Source organism: Manacus candei, unplaced genomic scaffold, assembly GCF_025592945.1.
Source record: "Manacus candei isolate 608988 ecotype Guabito, Panama unplaced genomic scaffold, ASM2559294v1 h1tg000015l, whole genome shotgun sequence".
In the NCBI taxonomy this organism is placed as follows: Eukaryota; Metazoa; Chordata; class Aves; order Passeriformes; family Pipridae; genus Manacus; species Manacus candei.
In genome coordinates, this window is record NW_026138063.1 from 10,865,974 (window position 1) to 10,891,477 (window position 25,504).

The following is a 25,504-nucleotide window of genomic DNA, read 5'->3' on the forward strand; positions in this document are numbered from 1 at the left end:
TTCTGGTGCTCAACCCACATAGTGGCATTTTGAATCATATGAATCAAACTTAACTTCCACTTTCCAGGAGAGTGGTCCAGTTCCCACTGAAGGATCATGTTGTCCTGAACTCTCACACAGTTCTTCCCTCCATCATGAACTAGTGTGGTGCTGAGCTGAGTACCCGCCCAGACGTAACCACGTTTCAGTGGCAGATGAAATTATTCCTGCCTCTATCAGTTTGTAAAGCACTTTGGGATCGTCTCAAGTGGAAAGTGTTGTTGTTTGTCTGAGCCAGTATTTTCTCCATGTTGTACTTCCATTGCTCCTGTTAGATATGTCGAGTTTCATTATATCTTCAGATAAGGCTGATGTGAAATGGGCTTCTGTTTTGTTTTCTCACCAGAGGAGTGATTCATATTCAAATTGAAATGTTGTATTGCTCTAAGCCAACCTTCTCCCCATGTGCTAATGGGAGGAGAGGGAGACACAGACGTGGACCAAGCAGGATTATTTTTCTCCCATTGCATTTAGAAACTTTCCAAATGGCTTTTTAGGAAGGCACGTGGACTTAACTGCTTGGCATGGGAGAATCCTGGTCTTGCATGTTTTAAGAATATGAGATGAGCCTGAATTTCGTCAGCTGTCTGTTTAGGCTGCAGACCCATATGCTACCAGCACTGTTCTCCAAAAGGAAGAAGACATTTTATGATCCACTTTAAGTTGAGGGTTTTCTTTTTTTCTTTTTTTTTTTTTTTGCCTGGTCCTGTATTTTCTCTTTATTCATACCACTAACTTTAAGAAAGTTGCTTGCACTAGTTTTGGGGCACTGACTCCACAGGCACCTTTTGCAGCACAGCAAAGGCCACCAACTCATGGTCTCTGTTGGGACCGTGACAGGACCCACAAGGATATCATAAGAGTTGTGTTGCTCTGTCACCTGCATGTCTAAGTGAATGTCTTTGTAGATCTTGTGGAGCCTGGTGGCTGTCCCATAAACATTTAGACTGGGATAATAATGTATTTAATGGAAGCCAATAAAATTTTGGTGAATATTCTCACCTTAGTGACCTCACTGAGCCTACTCAAGAGGAGATTTACCATATTTTAAACTTAAAACCCAGCTCAGTCTGTTCTTTTCCTTGGTCCTTCTAGGTTGGGCTTAGGTATGTGAAATGACCCTCCCCCACTTGCCCTTTCTGTTTCCACAGAGTTTGTGAAACTAGGTGAATGTTCCTAAGGTCCCCTCAAGTTTTGAGATAAATGTGATAGATGAGACATTGATCCTTGGAGGATCTGTTGCCTTTAATGGAATATCGGTGGCCATGTCCTCTGTATTGCTTTGACAGTTCAATTACACTGACCAGCTGAGGGCATTGTGAGGATCGAAAACCTTCTGCATTTTTGTTGGCTTAAAATTAGAATTTACGTGAAAGTTTATCCAAGGAGGAAGAAAGAAAAGAGACGGTGACAGATCTTCATAACCGATTGTAGGTTTGTTCACCACAGGAGAGCTGGTGAGACAAATGTGAGACCTTGGTTACACGTCACCTAAATACTTTCTGACTTAAGAGCATTTGAGCTGGAATCACTTGCAATTAGCATGGGCTTGGCAGAAACTGGCACTGCTGCTGTTTGCATAGAAACTGCTTGCATAGTCCAGTTGTGCCATGAGGAAAACTGCTGTTAGCAATTAGCACAAGGGTAGTCTTGAGGTGATGTCTGTGCAGTGGCTGCTCTTAGAGCAGCAGATGTCCTTGATGACACACTAGCAGCTCTAAAAACAAGAGCCTAGCTGTCTGTCATCTGTACGTAGTCTCTCTCACCCAAACATGGTAGTTAACCTAATTGTCACCATAGCCACATGTTTTTTAGGCAGCTATTTGTGTCTGGGGGCTTTTAATTGCATTGCTTCTGAAAACCTAGGCATGTGCATGGTCCATGGAGATGTGACCATTGCTACCATTGCTCTGCTCTTGATAATCTGCTTGGATGAGGCAGTTTCCTCAGCTCGCTGTGGTCAGGCTGATGCTGAGTGAACCTGCTGTAGACTCAAATGACCCAGCTGGGATCAATTGCCCAATTGACACAATAAATTATATTTAAGTCTGTTCAGTTAAGTAAATAATGAGGACCAAAGGGGCACCTGCTGGTCCCCATAATCTGCGTTGCTGCTTGGAGGTTGCGTGAAGAGTCTCCTGCTTGCTTGATGGAGCCTGGGAGCTTGTGAGTGGGTGGCGTGGGAACTGGGGGCAACTGAGGATTCGTACAGGGATGCAGAGTTGCTCCTTGGGGCAGAACAATAAATGTATGATTCTTGGCCCTAGAACGAAGAAAGCAAGACGCTGAGGACTTGTTGCAACCCGTGCAGTCTGAGAATGTTTTCTTCTTGTCAGATGCTGCTGTCACATAAGTTATTTTTTTGCCAAAGGGCAGGGAATGAACTAGTGAAGTAGGAGAGAAGGGTATGTACTGAAGGGCTGTGTTGTAAAATTCAGTGCACCAAGTGTGCAGTTCTTCACTTTCTGCTTTTGCAGTGTTTATTTACCTATATGATTTGGGGGGGGGGAGAAGGCATGGTGGTGTAGGAGGTACATCTGTCTCATCTCGGAGAAAGCACGTGTTCAGATGAGAAAGCATTATGCATACAATGCCTGAAAACAGCCCTTAAAATAGCACACTCCACATCTTAGTAGTGTATTGAATATATCTGGATAAGAAACAGGCTGATTGAAGTATTGAGCTTATTGTAGTGTGTCTGCTGTGACTCATCAGAAAATTGAAAGTCTTGAGACAAAACTCACCCCCCTTCAGTCTTTTTGGAAGAGACAGGAATTAGTCTTAGATGGGAAGTAATTAATTGTTCTGTGATTGCCCTAAATAGGTACTGAACAACAAACTCATACTGAAGTATTTATATCCTAAGCCCTGTCTTGTGAGCCCAGCTATCCAGAGTCTCCATCAGACAGAGACAGTGAAAAAGAAAGTTCTCTAGAATGAACAACACTTCCACCTACATGCATTTAAGCAAGACTGGTTGGAGGTGAGCTGGTAGGCTGCATGCTGTAATAAGCCATTTACTAGGATAATGGCTGCAGGCTACAAATGCTGTTTCTACTTAGTCTGTCTATTCAATGCAAACATTAAAAAAGAAAAAAGAAAAAACCCTCTCCCTCAGTAAAGTCTATAATACTCTTAATCCTCAGTGTACTCCATGGATATTAACTCAGTCAATATTGTAACACCCCATGGAGGCAGGTGGCACGTACATGCAGCCCCTTTCATCCACCAGAGAAACTGAGGCAGTGGAAAGGACTTCAGGCTTCTGGTTTTAGACTGGGGCAAAATCCTGGGCAACAGTCTGGCTTGATGGTGACTAGGATGGAGCTGTCTGTTGGTCTTTGGTGGGAGCATGGGAATTATGACTTTCGGGGACTAATCCCATAAATTTAGGGTTTCATTTGGAGAGATTTGCTACCTACTGTTGCAGGCTGCACTGCCCTGCATATGGAGTCATAAGAGGGTGCATTGGCACAGCTGACAGAGTTGGATTGTGGGGGGATGAATATGTGCAGGAATATCTCCATAATTTACTGAATAGATATAGCCATTACGTATCTGACTGCAGGATATTACTGGGAATCCAGATGTTGAGAAAAGAAGCAAGAGAATCAAGATGATCAAATACCTGTTTAAAAAAAAACAGTGCCCAAGGAAAAGGAGCTTGATGGCTTTGTGTTTGTCTGCAGTGAAGTCATGGCAACAGAGCACTCATTTAGCAAAATTAACTGTTTCTCTCTTACAAAAAAAAATCAAATGAAAACGATGCAAGGGAACATCCTTTTATCTAAACCAAATGAGTCCATTTGTGCCAAAGCAAAGGAGTCATTCTTGGGAGTTTGCTCCAGAGAGCACGTACTTTATTAGAACAGAATGTAATAGTTGTCCCAAAGCCATAACTGTAAAAGCCTGGTGCCCTAGGCGAGCACTTTCAGTAACAGGAAAACCTAAGTTAGGTTCCTGTACCCATATGGTGTTGAAATAGGAGCATGATTTTAAGCTTTTGGTTGTTTGGGATTTCAACTCAGTTAAGCTCTGGATACAGCTTTCAGGAGGACTCTTATCTCTTTGAAGTTCCTTATGGGTAATGCTTAGTTTCAAAATTATTTGGGCATCTAGGGACAAAATGCTGATGCTGCGTCGGTTTGGGTGTACCCAAATACTTGTGAAAAACCAGTAGCCTTTAAGTACCTTTGACTTTTGTTAGACCATAGTCTTCTTCATGCCAAAGACTCCTTTTTACTTCCTAACTTAAGTAGTATTTGAAGTAATTCTCACACAAACCCCAGAAATAACCCTCCTGTGCTACTTCTCTTTTGACGTTCGCTGCCCATCTCCGTGCGCAGACCACTCTGTGAAGCAGCAGGCAAGGTGAACCACACAGTGACTGTATTGGTAGGCATGAAAGTTCATTTTACACCACGGAGAATCTCATATTTGGAATTCAGAAATTGTTCATCTTAGTGATGAGCAGGGGCAAGCTCCAAGGAAAATATCACAAACTCAAATGTGTTGCTTGAGGCGCCTGGGAAGTGGTGTTTCTCTTAAGCAGTGTTTTCCAAACAGATTTTATTTCATGACTATCCTGGATATGGTTTTAGGCAATGCCTTATGGTTTCCATGAAAGTGTCTGACAGGAGAGTTGCAGAGCTTTCATCTGTATGATGGAGTGCAACAGTTTGGGGGAGATTTTTAAGTGTGATTCGGCTTTGAGGTGTTTTCTGTCAAAAATGTTGGGAAAGCTTCAGACTTATTGGAAACCTGCCCATTCATTGAAATCACAGAATATTCTGAGCTGGAAGGGACCCCCACGAGGATCATTGAGTCCAGCTTTTAAGTCAGTGCTCACCAAGCAAACTTAAGTTGTTTTCCATTGCTTCTCATACCTGGATGACACCCGTGCCTTTGTCCTGCAACTTAAACTTTGGTTTAATGAAAGTGGTAACTGAGTATAGATGGATGAATTTTGGTCACTGAAGAAAAACCATAATCATTTTATTTGAAGATAGATAACCCAGATGTTGTTGTGAAGGTCTTCATGTAAAAAGCCAATGTTTGAGGCAGTTTTTGGAAAACATCTCTTTCAGAAGGGACCTTGTGAATAGCGGGACTCTTCATACTGCTGACCCATGCTTGTCAGATGGGTTGCAGAGGCTTGCTGGGGGTCCATGATGTTTTCCAGCTCAGCTTCAGGCTGGTGTATTTGCAGTATTGGCTGGCTGTTTGTTTCCACTTGTTTCTCATCCCCAAGCCTGGATGTACCCTTGCTTTAGCTGTTAATGGTATGAGCCATGCAGGTGGGCTTGGATACAGCCCCCTGCAGGGAGGAGAGCAAGCAGGTGAGGGTGAGAGTGCAAAACTCAGGCAGTTGCACATCAGATGTTGTCAGAGGCTTTTGAGGAGTAACATCTCACATCTCAGGCTTTCTGCAGTGAGGGATGAGATCCCCAAAACACAATATTTTCAAGCTATGCGGCTCCAGCCCCATGGGTTGTCCCAACACCCATGGGGTGAATAAGTACAGCGGAAAAGCCTGAGCAACTGCTGCCAAACGACTGGGAAGATGCAGCCCACGGTGTCTGTTGTGTCTGAGATCTCTATAAAGTCTCTCGCATCTTTCCTCAAGTTTAGTTTTCCAGTGGAGGCTGTTGCAGTAATGAGAATGTCTCCCATCTGCTCCTCACATGGCTTGGCACATTTAGCCAGAATATATATATTTTTATTGTGGGGTTAGCCGGTGGTAACCATGACAATTAGACTTATCACGCAGCATTTTTTTTCCCTCCTTGAGTCAGTTTGAAATGCTGACAATTAAATAGATAGAGTACACTTTAGAGATCCATCAGTCTCTTTGTTGTCTTGACAACCAGAGTATATTTAGAAATGTAACAAGTACATGGAGTTCAATTGCACTTTTGCTAAAACATAGTTTTGTAGCTTGAGAATTTAATCTGTTGTTTGTAGGTCCAGGTGCTTATTTGAGCTGTGCCTGACTTTCTCTTGTGTCTCTCTGGGAAGCTCCTACATCGGCTGGTGAAAAGAAAGTCATCATCAGGCAGGGAGCAAATCTGCCCACTGCGTGTGGTAGGGGCTTGGGTGTGGGGCTGGCAGCCCCTTCTTACGTGGGTACTGGATGTGCTGTGTCCCTGGATGCTCCTCGTGCTTGTGGTTTGACTTGATTTGCAGTGCAAAAGGAACGTGTGTGATTGTTGTCCCAGATCTGCTGTCCCTGGAGAGCCAGTGCAGCAAACGATGCTGGGGAGCCGTGAGCAGCATGTCTGAGCATCCTCCCTCAGAGGAGCTACTCTCACAGTTCAGTAGCACTTTGGGACAGGAGGACAGTACCATGGAGTGTGATGCTGGCAAACTGTGATGGCTTTCCTCCTGCACCTGAGCTACCTCAGCTTTGGTTGCAACTGGGAGCATCTCGCAGCCACTGAAACAATAGGAGACTGTTTCTCTTGATCACTTCTGTTTTATTTTTGATTTGAATGGGGCGTGTATTTTTGATTTTACCAAAAACTACTACTAAATTTTTTTTTGTCCCTTCCTATTTGATTGCAAAATTGAGCTCATGCTCTCCCCACTGAACTGGAGCAGCAGCATGTGGGCTAGCTATCTGGAGCTATGGATTTTTAAGGCTACATTCAAGGCTGGAGGAGCAGGAGGGAATTACGATGGACTGCACTCTGGGGGGCTCTAAATATCCCTGTCTCCCACCAACCCTGTGCACACAGTGAGGATGGGTGGGTGGGTGTTGAGTGGCTGTGTTCCTTTCTGCCCTTTCCCTTGCTGAGCCAGTAGAGAGCTGTGGTCGGTGCAGGCACCTGTGTGAGTGTGACAGCCATACCTGTAAGTGTGGTGACATGCAGCTTGGACATGTGGCTCTTATATGCTGCCATCCTACAGCACAGTGCCTGTGAGATACAGGCTGGCACCACAGTGCCCTTGCTACATCCTTAGCACAGGACCTGGCAGTGCCTCTGCCTTGCCTTACTTGTGCTGGCTTACAAATCTGTGTCTGAAGAGAGAGGCACCCAAACGTGTGTATCAAAGTATTTCCCTGGCTTGAGTGGTGAATGGATGAAATGAAATACCTCAAACGTTCCCCACCACCCCTCCATCTGCCTGACCCAGGTAGTGATGCTGGTCAGAGGTGCCCCTTCGGAAGGCTCGCAGGTCGAGGAGCTGCTCAAACGGACTTCTTTGTGCTGGTGGCTCTTCGTAATCAGCACCTGAATCCCATGGCAGGGCCTGGGATGCTTGTGGATTTTCTGCAAAATGTTAAGCGAGACTCTTCCACCTCTCCCTGCTTCAGGCTTGGCTTATAATTCATGCTTGGCACTGTAATTTGGTCAGAAAAAAGGAAAAAAAACCTAAACAAACCAGGATTCTCCTTTATCAGCAAAGCTGTGGCAATGCAACAATCTGAACAGGAGCTTGGTTGCAGCTGATAGAGTGGCCTTTTGCCCAAGGGAACCAGTTCATTTGGTGAGATGGTTTAAAGAACACAACAGTAGGTCCATGGCACAGATGTAGTGATGTTTGGCAGCATTCAGTCCTGGGCAGAGGTCTGTAAAACTAGTCAGTAGCACTGCTCTGCTCCTGGAGAGCACAGTCAGTACAGGCTTGTCTCTGGGTGGTTTATTACAAGGAGATGAGGAAGGCTGAGGGAAAGGAGTCGATCCTGAGATCAGCTATTACAGCAAGTGACAGCCGGTGAAATGCAGCTGTATTTCCTTGGGTGTATGACATCTTGTCTGTGCATCATACCCAAAATATAATTTAATAAGGCTCAAAAGGAGGACAGAATTACATGATTTCGCTTCCTTATTCCCCGTGTTTCTTTTTCATTCATTATCTGTCAAGTAACGTTTGATTTCTCAGTGTGTATGCAGAGCTCGGTTTCATTTTTCTGTTTTCTTTCCTCCCTCCATTTTACCAATTTCCCAAAGAAAATCCCAAACTATAGTTATATCTCCACTCAAGGTTTGTTTGTAGAATGTTATTATGTATTTTTCCAGTGTTTAATAGCTGCTGGGGTTTATTCTTAAAATATAACCACCAAAACCCAATGATCCTAATGAGTCTTCAAGAATGTTTTAAAGAAGTTATCCCAATCCATCTGACAAAGATAATGGTCTTCCATTAGAAGATACTTAGCTGGAGGTTGCATGAACTGTAATGTTTATGGGTCTGTAGATCTGTAACCAGACAAAATCAGAATACCTCCTTGGATTTCAGTGGAGCTATGTCTGTTTATTACAGCTGAGGCTTAGGCAGTGCTTTAGATGCAATTGCAACCTCTGTGAAGTGGGGTTTTGATTTAATTCTTGGAAGCAGTAATGTCAGTAAAGAAGTGAAGGGCTGGGACCCACATACCCTGAAGTCTGTAACTTCAGGTTGTTCTCCTTCCTTTATTGTCAAGATCAGATTCCCTTGGTTGGGGCTACTAATTAAAATGCAGCTTCTCTTAAGCATCTCCCAAAGGCAAGCAAGTGAAAGTGGAAGTGCAGCCTATGCAGATTATCTCTCTCTCTCTCTCCATATTTTGCAGAAAATGGTAGTGGTTAGGTTGTTCTCTCTGACTGCTTGTGGTTGGGCTGTTGACCTGGAGTTTGTGTTTTCCAGCTCCAAAAAATGCAAAGGCTCTATGCTGAGTTATCTGGCTGTGATGCAGAGAGAACTGGGTTCTCCTTTCCCCCTGCTTATTCATGTCCTTGCAGCCATCAGGAGACATGGGCCACCGCTCATCACCCCCACTGTGTGTGGCATAAGTGATTCACCATGCGTTCATTTCTGGTCACATAAGGGCCATTAGTTTAAAGCAGGCTTGAGGCATAGGTTAGCGTTAGCTATTTGAAGTCTGAAGTCTGAAAGCAACATCAAACAGGGAGCAGAAAATGTATCATGCACAGAAAAATCTCTGGGATTTGTTTCTCCCTTTAAAAAATAATAATAATAAATTCCAAACTGTTTGCATATGCTGTCTCCTCTGTGGTCAGGACACCTGTCTGCCTCTTTGCAGATACTTGATACGGGCTTACAGTGCTCGCAAAAATGTTAACGCAAATTTTTTGTCATGGCAAATGTGAAAAGAATATCCAGTGTCTGTGTGGGCAGGTCCTCAGCAAATTTTTCTGTGCTTCTTATCCTTTGGTGTGGGTCTGAAGCAACTGCTGCTGTTCTGCTCCTCTTCCATCGCTGCGGACCAGGAGTGCAAAGCTGCTGCCCTGCCAGACCCGGTTCTCCTGAGCAGAGACAGCTGATGGTGGGTCTAATGAGGTTTAACCTGGTTTCCTTAAAAAAATCATGTTTATGAGTGGCTAGATATGTCTCTCCTTCTTCTCTTTAATGACTTAATCCTTAGCTAATCTCAGGAAAATAGAGGTGAGGATGCAGTTAGGAGGAGCTGGAGGTAACCTGGTATAACCAGGAGCATGGTGGGCTGGGAGAGCTGGGGCAGGCAGAGGTGAACCTTTCATTAATCATCCCTAGTATTTTTTGAACTTGCTCATTTATTCTCCAAGACTGAGATGAAAGGAAATAGAAAACACCAAATAGGCTCAAATATCAATAAGCTGGAAGTGTGAAAGACTGCTGGTTGAAAGCAACTTGTGGTAACTTAGAAAACCTGTGGTTTTTTTTTTTAATTGGGTGTCTTTGGAGGCACCCAAAAAGGAAACCAGAGCTGGAGATGGGGGTAGGGTTTGGGCTGTCCCACCCTGACTCTTTTTCCACAATGTCTATGTGTTTAGTGCATCCCATCTTTGCTTTGGTGCTTCTTGATGATTGCATGGCAAAGCCAGTGCTGTGGGAATGACTCACCGTTGGCCTGAGCGGCAGTGGAGGCTTGGGAAGAAGAGGCCTTTTAAGCATGAGAGGCAGAAGGAAGTCTGGTCAGGCTTTGAAAGGGACTTTGTTACCTGCAGCCCTTACGTCAGTGCCTTTCACCAGCTCTACAGTGATTTAAAACAAGTAGCTTCTCTTCCAAGTAAACCTCAGCTACTTCAGCTCTTGCTCAGATGTAATCTGTGCTGCCAATGTGTGAAAAACCCTATATGGGTCAAAACAAGGACAGACTGACACGAGTTGTTTCAGAGAGGGGAAAAAAAAGCTATGGTCTGCCCTGTACGGGAGGGCCGCTGGCCTTACATGCCCTTTTGGGGTTGTTTTCTTGGCGAAGTGTTACAGCCACCTTGATTTACTTTCTGCTTTTACGATGAGCAAAATGTTGATTCTGACCTTTCTGTTTGCACCTGCAGGGGTCCCTTGGAAGAGCCTGTCCGTACGTACGTCTGTCGGGGTGCCTGAAGGGGCTGCCTTGCTTCCAGGTGAGGAATGGATCAACTCGAGGGGCTTTTGCCAACTGCTGAGTTTAGAGAGAGTGGGAAGACCTCGGTACCACGTTTGGTTGTTCAGCAGCTGATGGGCATTTCTCCAAAGCCTGGGGTGGTGGGAGGCCAACCTACCCAGAAGGCTTGAGGTGATTTTACTCTTTCTGAGTCCAGGTCTAGAAGCAGCAAATGTTCAGCCCCCTCTGGGAATGGGGGTGTTGTATGGGAACAATTGCTTGGTCTTGTGGGCCATATTGCTTTGACTCCTTTTTGAACAAAACTTTCTTGCTTGTGGACCTGAACTCATTCCCCATCCATAGTGTGGCTCTCTGCAGGCTGGAGACACTCCCAGCTGGTGATGGAGAGCTGACTGTATTATTAGTTTTAATCAACCATGCTTCAGTGGATGAGTAGAAATTCATATGAGGAGCAAATTAATTTCAGGAACAGTGTCAGGGTAATGGGTGTGTCCTCAAGCCTCTCTGTTGTGCCATCCCAGGAGACAAAAGGGTACTAGGGGTGCTGCAAAGTCATGGCTCCTGTGGGAAGAAAGCAGCGTGCAGCCCTTCTGAGAAGCAGATAATGAATGAACCGCTACCCTCGTGATTTTGACTAGTGGAGCTTCTTTATTTGCCATGATGTTACCTGACTTGAGGACCGTGAGATGTCTGTGTGCTATGCCAAAATTAGGAGTAGTGCTTCTTCACCCTCTTGTGTCACTGAATGTAAAGACACTTTCGTTCTGCCCTTTTGCTATACAATGCACATCCCTCCTTTCTTCCTTTACCCTCTTCTTGGGTTTAATTTTTGTGGGTTTTTTTGTTGTTGTGTAAATTATGGCTAGCTGGAGATGAGATTTCAGCATCCTATTTGCTGCAAACAGGGGTCATTAATAAATGTTGAAAGACAAAGACAGACCAGGGATTAATAAGCAGAGGACAGGAGATTAATAGCAAGAGAGTAGAATTTGGTTCAAGGCCTGATCTTCCCAGTTGCTGGGTTATGGAAGATTAATGGCAGCTCTTCTGTTAATCTCACTCTTTCTGTGGCAGCTTTCCTGGCTAAGTCTAATAAACTGTCCCAGTGGGTTGCTGTAAATATGAAATCTAGGAAGAAGCCAATCCTTTTATACTGTTAACTAAATAAGGCAGTATTAGTTTTGCTTTCTGTTCAGAGCTTGAGCAATAACATCAATACATTTGTGAGTGGTGAAGTTAGATCTTCAGGTACTTACTACTCCTCTCAAGACAAAAACATATCATAAAATGTATCTTGCCAAGCAAGCTGTCTCCAACAAATTGGTTTTTTACTCTGTGTCTTGTGCAAGAGATTAATTTCTCTTCTCCTGACTGGGTTTTCAGCTTTCTTTCTGTGAAAAATTGGGCTCTTGACCTCTTGCATCTGGCTTCTCATTAGGCTCGACGTGAGATTAGATCATTTTAAGAGAACACTAACTTTGCAAAGATCATTCCTGGTTAAATTTGCTGGGGAACTGTAGAGCATGGGACTATGTCACAGAAAGTTTATTCTGATAGAAGGGTGCATGGAGTTCTGGGTGTCCTACAGAGATTGTCAGCCTCCCTCTCCTACCTTTAGGCTGAAACTGCTGAGTCAAGCACCCCTGTAGTCCTTTGACCTCTGCCTTTGGGTATTTTCCGTAGTCTTCACAAAGATGAACCCAAGCTCTTAGTGCATAGGGTTATAGTGAAATCTAGGTATGTGTTCCTGTAACAGTGAGCGTGATGAAGCCAGGGCTAACATCAGAACTTCAGCAAATATCCATCAAAACTTCAGCAATAGCTGAATTTCTTTTCCAGGGAAGAAAGGGTGTACACTGCTTCAGTGGCCCTGTAACAAAGCTTTTCCCCTCTCATCTGCTCTTGCATGCAGTGCCCTTGGCTTTTCAGAAGTTAATTGATTTGTCTATATTATTATTCTCTATTTAATTTTATTTGTGTAAAGAAGAACACACGCTAATCTTTCTCCAGAGAAATGTTTCCCATTGCTCCTCTTTGAACCTTGGCCCTGGGTCTGCTGTTTCTTAATGAGTGTCTAACTAAACAGCTACAGTTCCCACATGCTCCAGCCTTGACACAGACATACTTGCACACCCACGTGCCTGCTCCCAGTTGAACTGAGCAGCCTGCCTGCTCCCTTGCCCTCTGGCTGCTTTAGGATTCACGTTAGCAGGGCGGCATCTCCCTGGGAAGCCCTACATGCAAGAGGGGGCTTTATACCTGCGGGTAGAGATAGATTTGGCATCAAATGAGCTGTCCTATGAATTGGAAGGGCTGTAACCTCTTTACCACGCTGTGCCCCCACCCCCAGGCTTGTTTAATGTGCTTCTCCAGGAGCCTGGATTCCTGTGGGCTGCGCTGCCTGCGGCGCAGACCCAAGCGAGTGCCGAGCGCCGAGCTGAACACCCAATGCTGAATTACTGTCTGGTATGCCACTGGCTGCCAGATCTTTGATAGCTTGTTTTTAATGAAGATTCCTCCTGTAATTCCTAGAATATCTTGCAGTGCAAAAAATGAACGGTGTGTGTATTTTGCTGTGGGCTGAATTTTTTCCTGCTCTTCACAGTTCCCTCCGTGAACAGAGAGGAAAGGGAGGGGGAAGCAGCTGACTGCTTTTTTTTTGGTTGTTGTTGTTTTTCTACTTGACTTCTGTGAAATATGTGGCGATCAATCGCTCACAACTAACAAAATGTTTTTGTTTCTCTTTGCAAAAGCATATGGGAACTGCAGGAAAAGCATATGGGCCTTTTTAGGAAAACATATTGGTGAATGGACAAATTATAGTGGTGCCAATATGTTTTGGATGTCTGGCTAGACCACTACTACTACCACACTTGCTGGCATGCAAACACATCCACAAGATTTCCAGCATGCGAGGGGTGTGTAGTTGCTCCTGGGGAAAGGCAGGCTGTGCTGGATCAAACTCCTGTTAGAACAGTGCTGTGATCCATCGTCAGTGTGCGTGACTGCCTCACCATGTCCCGGGCTAGGCTCATGTTTATGGCAGCATATCCATTCTCTCTGAGCCCAGAGCTCCACTTGCAGCTGGCTGCAAGCAATGATAATGGTAACCATTTTTCTTTCTGAAGCCCTGGACTGTAGTCCTCTTGAAGCCTGAGCATCTTGCAAACAGGCTGGGCAGCCTCTGGTTTTCCTCTGCTGCTCTATTGAGACCTTTATGTGTTGGCTTGGGCTATTATTTTTAATTTTTCTATCAAGGGGTTTACTTTTGAGGAAATGCAGAACATTTGCATTATTGCTTCTTTTCCCAGTCCTGATTGCCCTGATACTGGTGACCCATGGAAAGGCATCCATGAGCAATAGGGGGATTAAGTGCTCTTGGTTGGTAGGTTGGTTCTGGTGGCTCACAGCATCCCTACAGTGTGAGCTGCCCTGCTGTGGACCCCTGTACAGGGAGAAGTCCTTGACAGCTCCAACTGGGCAGTCCTTCCCGCTCACCCTGGCAGCGAGGGAGTGCTGCCTGCTCTGCCTCTGCCTGTGATGGGCATGGCTGTACTGGGCTGCAGGGGTTGGTAGCAGTTCTCTGCCCACACTGGGTTTCAGCAGGTCCCAGGGGACTGGCTGAGGTCTCCTTGCACAGATGTGCACAGGGGTAGACACCTCCTGTCTGTAAGAGCTTACAGTCTAAGTGGACAAAACTGAGCTGCTGAGAAGGATGTGAAGGTCTGTGAGTGCTGGGGAAGATGGGCAATAACTGAACTCAGGTGTGGTTTCATGAGCAGGTTCAACTGGTCTGAGTTTGTACCATTGTTAGAAGAGGTGGTCCTGCTGTTCCTGTGCCCTAACCCTCATTTCTGCTCATAGAGTAATTTTTATCCTTTGTAAGATAAAAGTGAGTGGTGAGACAGAGGAGGAAGCAAAACATGTGGCTAAAGAGTGAGGGGATAAGCAAGATGCACATTTGGTCAGTCATTTTGACACAGTGTTGTTTATCTCAGTTATGAACCTGCACTCAAATATTCTGAGTGGTAATTCAGCACCTTTTAGTGTTCTTCCTCTTATGCCAACTTCAGGATGATTTGCTAGTGAGTAATTTTACATTATTTAATGTAGCCACTTTCCATATAGCTCTTTTGTTCTGTGAGACAATTCCCTATTTTATTATGCAAACGGTACATTAAGATCCTTGTGGGCCTAAGTTCCCAGCAGTGCTTGAGATGATGGCAGAGAAAGAGGTTATTTCAGAAATCATGATTCTCTCCTCTAGAAGCTTTCTTGGAGTTCTGCTTTAACTGCTTTTGGTATTATACATGCTTAAAAAAAAGAAAAAGTTAAAAAAATCCAGTACTTCCTAAATGTTATAGAGCTCAAAAATACACTATATGCCTTGTCACAATATTTAATACAGAGTGCTATTTACAGTAATGAATCAAAATGTCAGTTTTTAAAATATGAACTGTCAGAGTGTTCCTACTTTGCAGAAAACTTTGATATGACAGTTTGTTAATCATATGACTATTACATCAAATGTGTCTAAGAGTACTTTTGCTAAACGAAGTCTTTTTTTATTCTTTTCCCTGTTAATTCTGGTAGGGTTGTTTGATTGAATACACTTTGATTAGTGGTCAGAAGAATCCAGAACTGAATGCTTTTGTGTACTGACAAAGGGGATGTACCACTGCCTGTGTTCTTGCTGGTCATGGTCACCTAGTCTTAGGTACAGCCTGGTTTGGATCACTTTCCCTTGTGTGGTCATCCCAGATCTGCTGTGTGCAGGGCTCAGGCTCAGAAACGAGCCCTGACAGAACAGTGCTGATGCCTTCAGGGGTAACTCTGCATTTGGGGCAACTGGGCTAGAACTGTCTATTCAGTAATAAAAAGCTGACTTGTACAGTAGCACTACTAATCCCTATAGCTTTAGCATGAAGGCACAAGTAAAATAAAGAAAAAATCAATTTAAAAATAAAAACAAAAATAAAAATAAAGGCTGCCCACACCTCCTTGATGAGCTGAAGGGCTGGTTGTGCAGGGCAGGGTTGGTGTTGTTTCTGGAGGAGGAGGCAGGGGGCTGGGAATGCCAAGGTCCTCTCCCTAGTGATTACTCTGGATGAAGGTCAAGAAGTGTGTTTGTGCCCTAAACTCCCTTCCATTAATTTAGACCAGGATGTTTCCCTTTTTTTGTTCTTTTGTTTGCTTATCTGCAAAATGGGAGTAATTAATTGGTATTAGTTAACTCACAAAAAAACCTTAAAGCCGATTAGTCAAACAGCTGCACTTCCTGGTGAAGACAAGGGAGAGCTTATGTAGATAACCATGCTTTAGAAAATAGCCTCTGGAAGGAGGAGAGGATTCAGGGTGCTAATGTGAGGACTGGAGGCCAGAGAGGAGTCCCAGGTCTAGCAGAGTAATGTTCCTCCACCCAGAACGTGTTTGTGCCACATTGCCTAAGGCTTCAGATGTATTCCTATTGCTTGTTAAAACTCTCAGCTACCATTGCATAGGTCTTACAAGTACAATATTTCTGATTTGGAGTCGGCCCAGCACAGCTATGGGAATAGGAGGAGTCTAAGAAAGGAAAAGCTGTGTGTCAGCAACCCAGAAAAGAGGAGCATAGGCAATGCAAGACAGTAAATCTTAGAATCATAAAATCATAGAAAAGTTTGTGTTGGAAGGGAACTTTTAAAGACTATTTCGTTTAAATGCACCTGCCCTGGGCAGGAACACCTTCCACTAGATCAGGTTGCTCCAAGCCCCATCCAATGTGGTTTTGAACACTTCCAGGAATGGGGCATCCACAGCTTCTCTGGGCAGCTTATTCCAGTGTCTTATGATAAAAAATTTCCTTCTTAGGCCAAATCAGATGGTCTTGATTGTGGGTATTTCCTGGGGCCTGATTAACTTGGCATTTCAGCGGGGTATGTCTATTAGATAACAACCTTGAGACTTTCACTGATGTTACTGAAGAGGTGATAAAAACTTGTTTTCAGGGCTGTAGTCACATATTTAAGTGCACTTTTGAGTAGCACATTAGCCAGCTGTTTCATGTGAAAGGCAAAGGTAAAGGCACTGAACATATCAGAAGTCTGGTATGCAGAGGCCCACTGGGTCTCACCAGTGGAAGGAGACTTGGGAAGGTGAAGGCAGTGCTGTAGCATCCATTCCAGTAATATCCTGCTGATAGAGGAGGTGAGAAAAAATAGAAGGGAGAGGAATGGAGGAAGGAGGCAGCTGGTGTGTGAGGCGAAGAGCAGGAGAAGTTTTGCCAATGGTGGTGCCTGTTGTGGACCACCAGGAAGCCTGGGAGAAGCTGTCACGTGAAGCCAGTCCCAAAAAGGCTCTTTCACAAACACAGCAGTGGCAGAGGAGTTGCCAACAGTGAGGGCCACCAGCAAGACATATGTGAGGGCATCACTTTTCAAACCACATCTTTGTCACCTCCAATGAGTGAGTGCTGCCGTGTTGCCTCATCCCACAGAGGAACACTGGTTATTATTCAATTTTCATTTTAGACAAACCACACTGTTAGTGAGATGATTTTTCTTTTATTATCGTTAATTCAATGGATGGAAAAGGAGCTCTAACAGATGTATGATTAGCAGGGCATGAAATTAAAAATGTTTGCGTACAAGGAAAAAGGTTGTTTACTACCAAATTCCTCATTGGGAAATTAGCGATACTAAGATTACCATGCAATTCTGCAGCAGGCCTGCAGCCCCCTTCCTTCCCTCCCCCAGCAGCATTGGCTGAAAAGTAATAATATCTTTAGTGTTACCTTTATTAAAAAAAGTAGTAACACAGCTGAAAAGGGAGTACCTGCTTTTGGATGCAGATTATCCAAAGACATTATTCGCCCACTCTGGTACTGACAGTGTCAATTCAAAGAAATATTTTGACTGATGTTTAAGCTCATTGATTAGGACAAATTTAATATTTCATATCAAAATTCATTTGGATGGAAAATAAGGTTCTGACTGAATAATTCTGAGTGTGAGTGTGTCCTCTTACCCCTTACCCACCCCTCCTGCCGCAGGTAATGAAATTTTTAGTTTGAGAAAATTATCTTTTTTTCTTAGGAGCTCTACCTGTGATGCACAATTCTCAGGTACAGCTGCTCTTTCCGTATTTCCTTTAAATATCACAGAAAGATAAATTATGCTAAGTTAGAAGGGAGCCATCAGGATCATTGAGTGCAACTCCTGGCCTTGTGCAGGACACCTCAAGAGTCACACCATGTGCCTGGGAATATCTGGTGATGAATTTTGAGAGAGCTACATTAAGAAATGTGCATCAGAAACACTTTGTTTATCTGTGTTACACTGTTGAGATAAGCCTGGTCCTACCTAGGACTGAAAATTTCCTAGGTACTTTGAGTCTCTCCCCTATCTCATTCCAGTCATTTTGTCCTCTAAAACCATTGTGGCCAAGTTCAAGGCTGGCACTGGTTGAAGTTTGGGCTATTCACATGTCAAGTTTCACCTGAGTGTTTGCAGGACCCACACCCTAGGTGTCATCGTGATGGATTCTGCCTGCTGAGCCTGGATGGCACTGAGCAGAAAATAGGAAGAGGGATAAAAGATTGTTCCTGCGCTCTGGGAACAATTGAGACAGAAAATTGCTTCCAGGATTTCTTCACTTTTCCACAGAGGGTAATCAGCCTGTGTAATTCTCTACCACAGGAAATACTGCCTGAATCTGTTACCCAAAGACAGCAAGCAAAATTCAGATAACAGCCTGAATACCAGAGGTGCTGCAGAGCAGGGACTGTCCCTTAGTCAGGGTTTTTTTAGTGTAGTGGCTGCTCTATATGTCATGGGATGTCACAGTGGTGCAACTAATATGACAGATAATTGAGTAATTGCTTAGATACTGGGCATGTTCTGGTACACAGTTTGACTTTGGTGCCCTAAACAAGGAGACAAGTTTGTATGCTGAGGTTGTAGATGAAGTTTTGCTTAGTGTGATGGTCAGGTTATACCCCTGATATTGTGGGGGAGGTTAGAGCAGTTCCAGTGGGGGTATGGGTTTCCAGTAACTTCAGTCCTGCTCTTGGCTCATTTTTAATCTTTGCTTCATAAAGGTAAGCAAATCACAATTTCTGCACCTTTATTTGTTAGTCTGGAGGATGGGGCAGCACTTGGGCTACTTGGCAGGGATTTGTGTTAAGTTTCTAACAAGGCCTCTCAGACGTGTTTTATTCCAACTTTTAGAGGAAATTATTTAATTTTTTTACTTAAGTGAGAATGGTTGTAGCCAAATCATTGCACAAGCATTATACCTGCTGGGCACTGAAATTTGATTCCTGAATTTCCATTAGCAGGTCATACTGGGCCAAAGAATCTTGAACCGCTAGAATAGAAGAGAATAAAACAGAATGGAGTTGGTGTTTGGTTATGGGCTCTGGATGTCATTGTTCCTGACTGTTCATCTGGCTGATGTTTGCTTTTGTGTAGTATTTGTCTGTGTCTGTGCTTCTGTGCACATGGGGAAAAGGAGGACAAATATCACTGGGGTGGATTAGCATTAAAAAATAGTTAACTGATCAAAGCCATAAAGCTTGTCCAAGTGAATTCTTCAGAGAAATAGTTTTGAATTTCCCAAGCAGCCGCAGGCCATAAAAGCGAAGCGCTATCACTCAGAGATGCAAAAAATCCCATTCTGTTGGCGTGTTGGACCTATTTGTTCCTTTTTAGGAGGGGATTCAAAATGTTTTCTTAATTTTCTTCTGAAGAGCTCACTGCTATCCATCATGAGCCTTTGCCAGCTCTGCTCCCCCTCTGTTTTAACCCTCCACTGAAATCTGTATATGCATATTTAGCATTTTGGATGCCTTTTGGTTCTGTGCACTTTGCGGTGGGATAGCCCTTACAGAGCATGTCTTGTCTCTGAGCTCAGTGTTGTAAAGAAAGGGATAAATGTTGTCCCCAGTGTCTGGATGGAGGTGACAGGGAAAGCAGGATGCAGATGGAGAGTGATGCCTGAAGGGATGGCAGGGGAGCCCTTTTCCTGATGCCATGTTCTGTCTTGTTACTGGTCATGCCCCAGCAGGAGCACCAGCCCCACCAGGTCTGCAGAGCAGGTGGGGCAAAGCGGGAGGGAACTGCATTTCTCTCACATGGAGGAGAGAAAGCAAAGCACTTTGTTTGACTGCTCAAAGTTATTGAAGCCTCATTATTGAAGGTTAAGCAACCAGCCTCTGGGAATTGGGCACATAAACTTGCTTTATGCTTATGAAAGTCTCTTTCATAGTGTTTTGCTTTGTCGCTTCTTAAGATGTACAAAAAGAATGAAGTGCTGGTGTATGGTCCATAGACAGAGTGTTTGGATAGCACGGTCATTAGTAGGAATGAAAATTATACTGTGGTGGATCAGAGCTTGCCAAGAAAAAAAGAAGGAAAAAACTCTCAGGAGACATGAAGTGCTTTGTAGCTGGAAGTGCCTGTTGCCCTGCGAGAACTCAGCTGTCCTTTTCAGTCCCAGTCTTCTCTTATTGAAAATATCTTACTGCCTAATACCTACTAGCTTTTTAATACTGCCTAATTGTACGCACACCCCCCCAAAAGAAAGCCACACATATTTTTCTGCTCTTGTAAATGTTCAGCTTTAGGGCCCCCGGGGAGGGTGTTAATGGCCGTGTCCAGGCCGCCTTTCAGGCAGAGAATTCCACTTTTACTTCCCTTGTGAAACTTGGAGTCTCATTCTCCAGATAACCAAATTTTAACCACATTTACAATGTGTGTGTATATATATATATAAATTTTTTCTTATGATGAGTCCTAAGTATATTCTCCTAGAAACTGAGGTCATCTTTATAACAGGTGGGCAGTGCATGGAGGGCAAAGCTGTGTCTGAGGGACAGGCCTGTAGCTTTTCAAAAGGGATTAGATGCTTGCACAAGTGTGGGCATGACATTTGTCTGTTCCTTGTATACACCTCCTGTGCTTGGTTTCTGTGGTAGAGCAGAGGTAATTTACCCACATAGCAGAGCCATTTGCTACAGTGAAGTCATCATTGTTCAGTTACTAAAGCAATATACAGGCACATCCATATACAGGATAGTGCAAAGTCACTGGGAAACTCATCTTTCTCCTCCAAGATTGTACTTTGGCCTCTTGTATAGGCCATATCCTACCCTCAGATGGGAGCAGTGCTCAGCTGCTGATAATATGAGGAGAAATTGCATCTGAAGCCGAGGGCTCTTCTGCTCAGGGAAGCTATTGCGAAACAAAGCCAGGGTGTGAATTTAAAGTGCAATAGCTGTTCCGAGCGTACTTCTCATGTGGGCAGTCTTATTCTGCTCTGAGAGGGCCTTTGTGCAGTTCTGCTTCATCCAGTGCCAAAGGCACTCTCAGTGCAGAAAGAAGAATGCCCACACAGGGAGTGGATAGCTTTTCCAGGCTATTTCACCATGCTGAGGAGTCCCAGGAGATGCCATGTTTTTATGTCCCCATGAATGTTGCAGGAGCTTACCCTTCATTCAGCTCACCCTTCCACCCGAGCTTTCAAGGAGACGTGTTTTGTGCTGTGCATGTGGTGGTGGAGTTGTGTCTTCTGGACCCTGCTGGGTGCAGCTTGCATCACTCATTTGCCTGAAGTTCTGGGGCTGATCTCTGGGATCCCTGAGGTCTCGGTCTTCTGTGGATGTTGCTGGTGTTGCAGTTTGGCATTCTGCATCAGTGCCATTGCTTCTCGTGGTGTGTCCAAGCTGCTGAAAGAACTCCTGTGAGAACATGTCTATGATCATGTGTTGTTCCTTTTCATACGAAATTGTCAAGCAAACCTGTGCACTGGGTATGATCGTTATCTGAATACTGTTGAACAGGGAAAAAAAAAAGCCCATCTGTTCTACAAAGAGGCAGTGTAAAGAGCAGGCTCTGTGACTAAATAAATTCACATCTGTTTAGCAGAACCATCAAATGGCAAGCAGAGGGGCCTAATGTGAATCACATGTTGAAACCACAAGTATGAGTGAGATGAACTGCAAAAGAGAGAGCCTGGAAGTGTTGATCCGTGTGAGCAACTGTTGGTTTCTCTCCTTATTCTTTCTCTCTACCAGTTTCCTGAGCAAATGCTATAAAATCAAAAAATCAGGGGTGTGCAAATGTCTATGCGTATATGTGTGCATGAGTTTGTATTCCTTGCATGATTAAATGACCTTCCTACATCATCCTGAGCCATTGGATCATAACTTCAGTTGGAAGGGTGCTGGATGGGGGCGGGGCTGCAGAGAAGGGAGAGCAGGGCTGATATGAAGAGAGCAGGTTGCCCAGTGATGTGAAGGTGCTTCACAAAAAAAATGGCCCTGGGGTACCTTGTTTTAAAAAGGGACTTGCCTTGGAAGTGATTCCTTAGGATATCCCTCTAGCAGTGTCATCTCAAGGAAGCTGATGGAGCAATGTAAAAGCTTCAAAGCATAGGTTATGCCTTCATGTGCTCAAGCTAATTTCAAAATAGGTATCCCAGTCCTAACAGACTGCATCTTTCCATGGATCAATGTAATTTGTTGCTTAGGTTTTCCCCTTAGTGTTTTAAGCCCTGCAGAAACAAAGGGCAGCTCAAGTTTCTGTATTGGTTGCATTTGCTGTTTATTTCTTTTTTGCGTGCCAAGAACATGTCAATACAATTTCAAAACTTAGTATTTTTTGTGACTTAAGGCAGCAGTTTATAACTTAAAAACATGAAAGCTTTGGGGATGTACATACAACTCAGGTGCCTCAGTTAAGGTTCTTTGGCTGGTCTCCATAGCCCCTTGAAGTGTCCATGCAGAGGAGCAAGCATCTTCTCTCCCACAGGATCTCATGAAAAGAAACATGCAATAATTTTAGTCTCAAATAGTTTCTTGTTGCTGTCTTGCCTTTTGTCCTAGATATTCTGCAGTAAACGAGGCCAAACTTGTGGGAGCAAAGAGTGATGGAAGATAGGCTGTTAGACCTGATTTGCACAGATTCTGATCTGCAGCTCAGTCTGCTCTCTTTAGCTGACAGAGAGCTGTGCTCCTACAGCTCACCTGGGATGTGAGCTCTGCAGGAGTGCACTGGAGGTAATGAAGCACTTAAGGGCTGACGTGGTTGAAGGTCCCCAAGGAATGATTAAGGTGTTGGCAGCTGTGTTACTTTGAAAGAGAAATATGTGCATTACACAGCAAAGGCATGCTGAAATGCCTTTCAGATGCTTAGTTGTGTGTGGGAACATGCTTTGCCTTAGACCTGTGAGATAGCAGTAGCAACTATTGAAGGGCACTTGATAAATGGAGCTGTGTGTGTGCTTACCAGCTGCACGGCCCAGCTGCCTGCCCGAGCATAGCTCAAAAACAAGTGGTTGCCAGCAGTGGCTAAAATGCAGCAGCATGTAACTATCTCTAGATACATTAAAAGTCTGGTTCTTCCTTCCCTCCAAAAGTTCCCTCTGCTCATTATTCATTTCCCCTCTTCCACCACCCGCCGCCAGTCTCTCCCTGAGGGTGCAGTGAGAAGGTAAAAGAGCATTGTAATGTTTTCCTAGAGACTGTCAGGTTTGAGCTGTTTCACATCTAGGGAACTGATGTGGCCAGTCTAGTATGAAAACTCCTTTGTCACAAGTAAACTTCCTACTGATTTCTGGAAAGGGGAACAAATGATTAGTTTGGGTGGTCAAAACCAGAAAACACTAATGTGATGGTAGTGGAGCAACTGGAGTCAGCTTTTTAATATGATGAGCTTGTTTAGCAAACTTGCAAGGCCAGTGTGGATGCCTGGCTGGATTAACTTTCTAGCACCGTGGTTTGCACTAGTTGGGGAATATCACCCAGAGCTTTGCATATCACTGTCCTTGAATGAACAGACACAGAGTTAAAGGGGAAGAGCAGCAGTTTCTTGGGTTGGTGCTTCGTGGTTTTATGAGTTTCAAAGTAGAATTGAAAATTAAATCTCAAACACTTGTCTTCTGTCGCAAGTTTCTATTCAGAGAAGAACTAATGTTCTACAGTTACTAAACCAGAGATTTATCTTGATGTGCTCCAGTGTGTCATGGTGTGCTTTGCCTTTGCTTTTAGTATTCTTCTTCACCCATTTCCCTGTGCTTCCAGAACTGCCCTTTTTGAATAGGTATCTTCTCAATGAGCTCTATGTTGTGTTTTTTGCAAATAGCATAGAGGTAGCTTATATCACCTTGTGACTACTCCACATCCTGTGTGGCCATGGACATTGTGGAGCTCCTCCAGCTTAGGCACTGTCTCAAATTATGCCTTTTGTTCTCCTTTATTTCTTGATGAAAGGGCTAGAGAATTCTGTGAACACCCAGTCAAATATGAGTCCAGTGTGTCCTGTCACTGCCAGTAAAGCAAACTGGATATGGGGCTGCTTCAGGGGGAGCTTGGACAGTAGATTGAGATGAGTTACTGTGCACCTTTACTCCCTGCTGTTGAGGCTGTTAACCATCAAGGAGGCTGTCTTGCATCCACCAGTTGAAGTGGGATGTTGAAGAGCTGGAGAGGGTCCAGAGGAGGGTCAGGCAGGGACCTAGAACACATGGCCTACAAGATGAGGCTGAGTGCTTTTGCTCCTATCTATCATGGAAAGGAGGCAAAGGAGTGATCCAATGGCAGCCTGTGACTGCTGCCAGGGGCATTGTGAAGATGACAGAGCCAAATGCTTCTGTCCAGATGGCAAAATGAAGTGCCATGGACATGCATAATAGATTGGGAGATTCAACTGGAGAGCTGGAAAAACATTTTCATTGGGCAAGTAGTGTAACACTTGAACAAATCACCAGGTATCAGGGAATTCTTCATTTTGGAGGTTTTCAAGGACAAAACCACAGCAAGCCTTATCTAGCATTGGTGATAGTCCAGTCTCCTGCTAAAAGCAGGACTTGGTAACCTGCAGAGATCCTCTAGAAGAAGTCATCCAGGGATTTGTTGTAATTGAAGCTGTGACTTCCAGGATGGCTTGGTATCTCGGGCAGGAAGAGTTAAGTGGACCAGGTGGTAAGAAAAGAATGAGGGATCAAAGATTTTGATCCTGGACACAGTTCCTGTCCATGAATTGATTTAATTGCTTGCTTTTTAGGCATTAAAGAATTTCAAAGTCTGGATTGTACTGCCAACTCTTTGAGGTGTCACAAGAAGTGTATGATGGCACTGGGCCTGCACGTGCTTCCTTCCTGAGTAGGGTCCGTGCTGTGCCCGTGTTCTGGGCTGCAGCTCCTTTTCCATTCACAGAAACCCTCTTTATGGCTTGGGGTTCAGAGTGCCAATAGTAGATATGTTTTCTTCCAGGGACAACAGCAGCTCACTCTTCCTGCAACCACAGCTAGTTTAGAAGAGCAGCAAAGTGCAGGGACCCCGTAGTAAATTGAAAACCCGCCTACACCCCCGCTAGCCTTGCTTAGTAGGACCTCAAGCTGTTTCCTTGTTCACTCCATCAGTTTCCCACTGAGCTCAGATCCCTGCTATCTCTCCTGAGACTGAGACACACACACATACCCCCCCAGAGCACTCTGCAAAGCTAATACAATTATCTGTGTGTGTCAATATGCTGCCACAGTCCCATTTGGTCCCACTGGGGTCTGGTATCTCATAGCTGACCTGAATGTTAGTTCTGCACAGTTCCTTTTTGTTTACAGGCAGCATCAGCATCCAAACTCCCTGAGCTTGCTCTGACAGCCTTAACCTTGCCATCTCTTGTTGTCCTGTTTGCTTTTCTCTTATGTGGGACTCCTGATAGGCCTGATTCCAGTGCGTCTGCATTGGTTGAGAAGTTCAGTCCCTTAATCATTTTATTTGATGGATAAGCTCTGTGTTGCTTGGCAATCCCTTGCTGAAGTAGGAAGCCAAGTACTGAGCTGTGCTATAGGCAAGACATTGAATGTGGGCACAAAAGGAATAAAGGCAGCTTTTTTTGGCAAAGAGGTCTTGAAATAAATTGTATGCAGGAAAATAGTATTTGTGCAAGGGAACTCATGGTCTGAGACTCCCAAAATAACCTTTCTGCATCATTCTGCCTGTTTTTGCTGTCTCTATTAATATATTTCCTCTCTCATTTTATACACAAAATTCTGAAACATCCATCTCAAACTTTTCATTGTGGTGTAGCAGCATCCTCCCTAACTTGTAAGTCAGGTTATCGGGAAGAGAGACTTTAACAATTGGAAGAAATTTGTCTGGCTCAGAGCTAC

General features: G+C 44.3%; 1 protein-coding gene across 11 annotated transcripts in view; it reads left to right on the forward strand.

The window, feature by feature from the left end:
- The window catches only part of LPP (LIM domain containing preferred translocation partner in lipoma), a 331,679-nt gene that overhangs the window by 82,427 nt on the left and 223,748 nt on the right, over nucleotides 1-25,504 (forward strand). For 8 of the 11 annotated variants that reach the window (XM_051782312.1, XM_051782313.1, XM_051782306.1 and 5 more), the window contains one exon: nucleotides 10,305-10,373. The exons of 2 other annotated variants lie outside the window; for them this stretch is intronic. The gene's annotated coding sequence lies outside the window, so the exon portion shown is untranslated. Of the gene's footprint in view, nucleotides 1-9,212; nucleotides 9,311-10,304; nucleotides 10,374-25,504 lie in introns of all 11 variants that reach the window. One more of the 11 variants, XM_051782311.1, reaches the window with a different exon arrangement.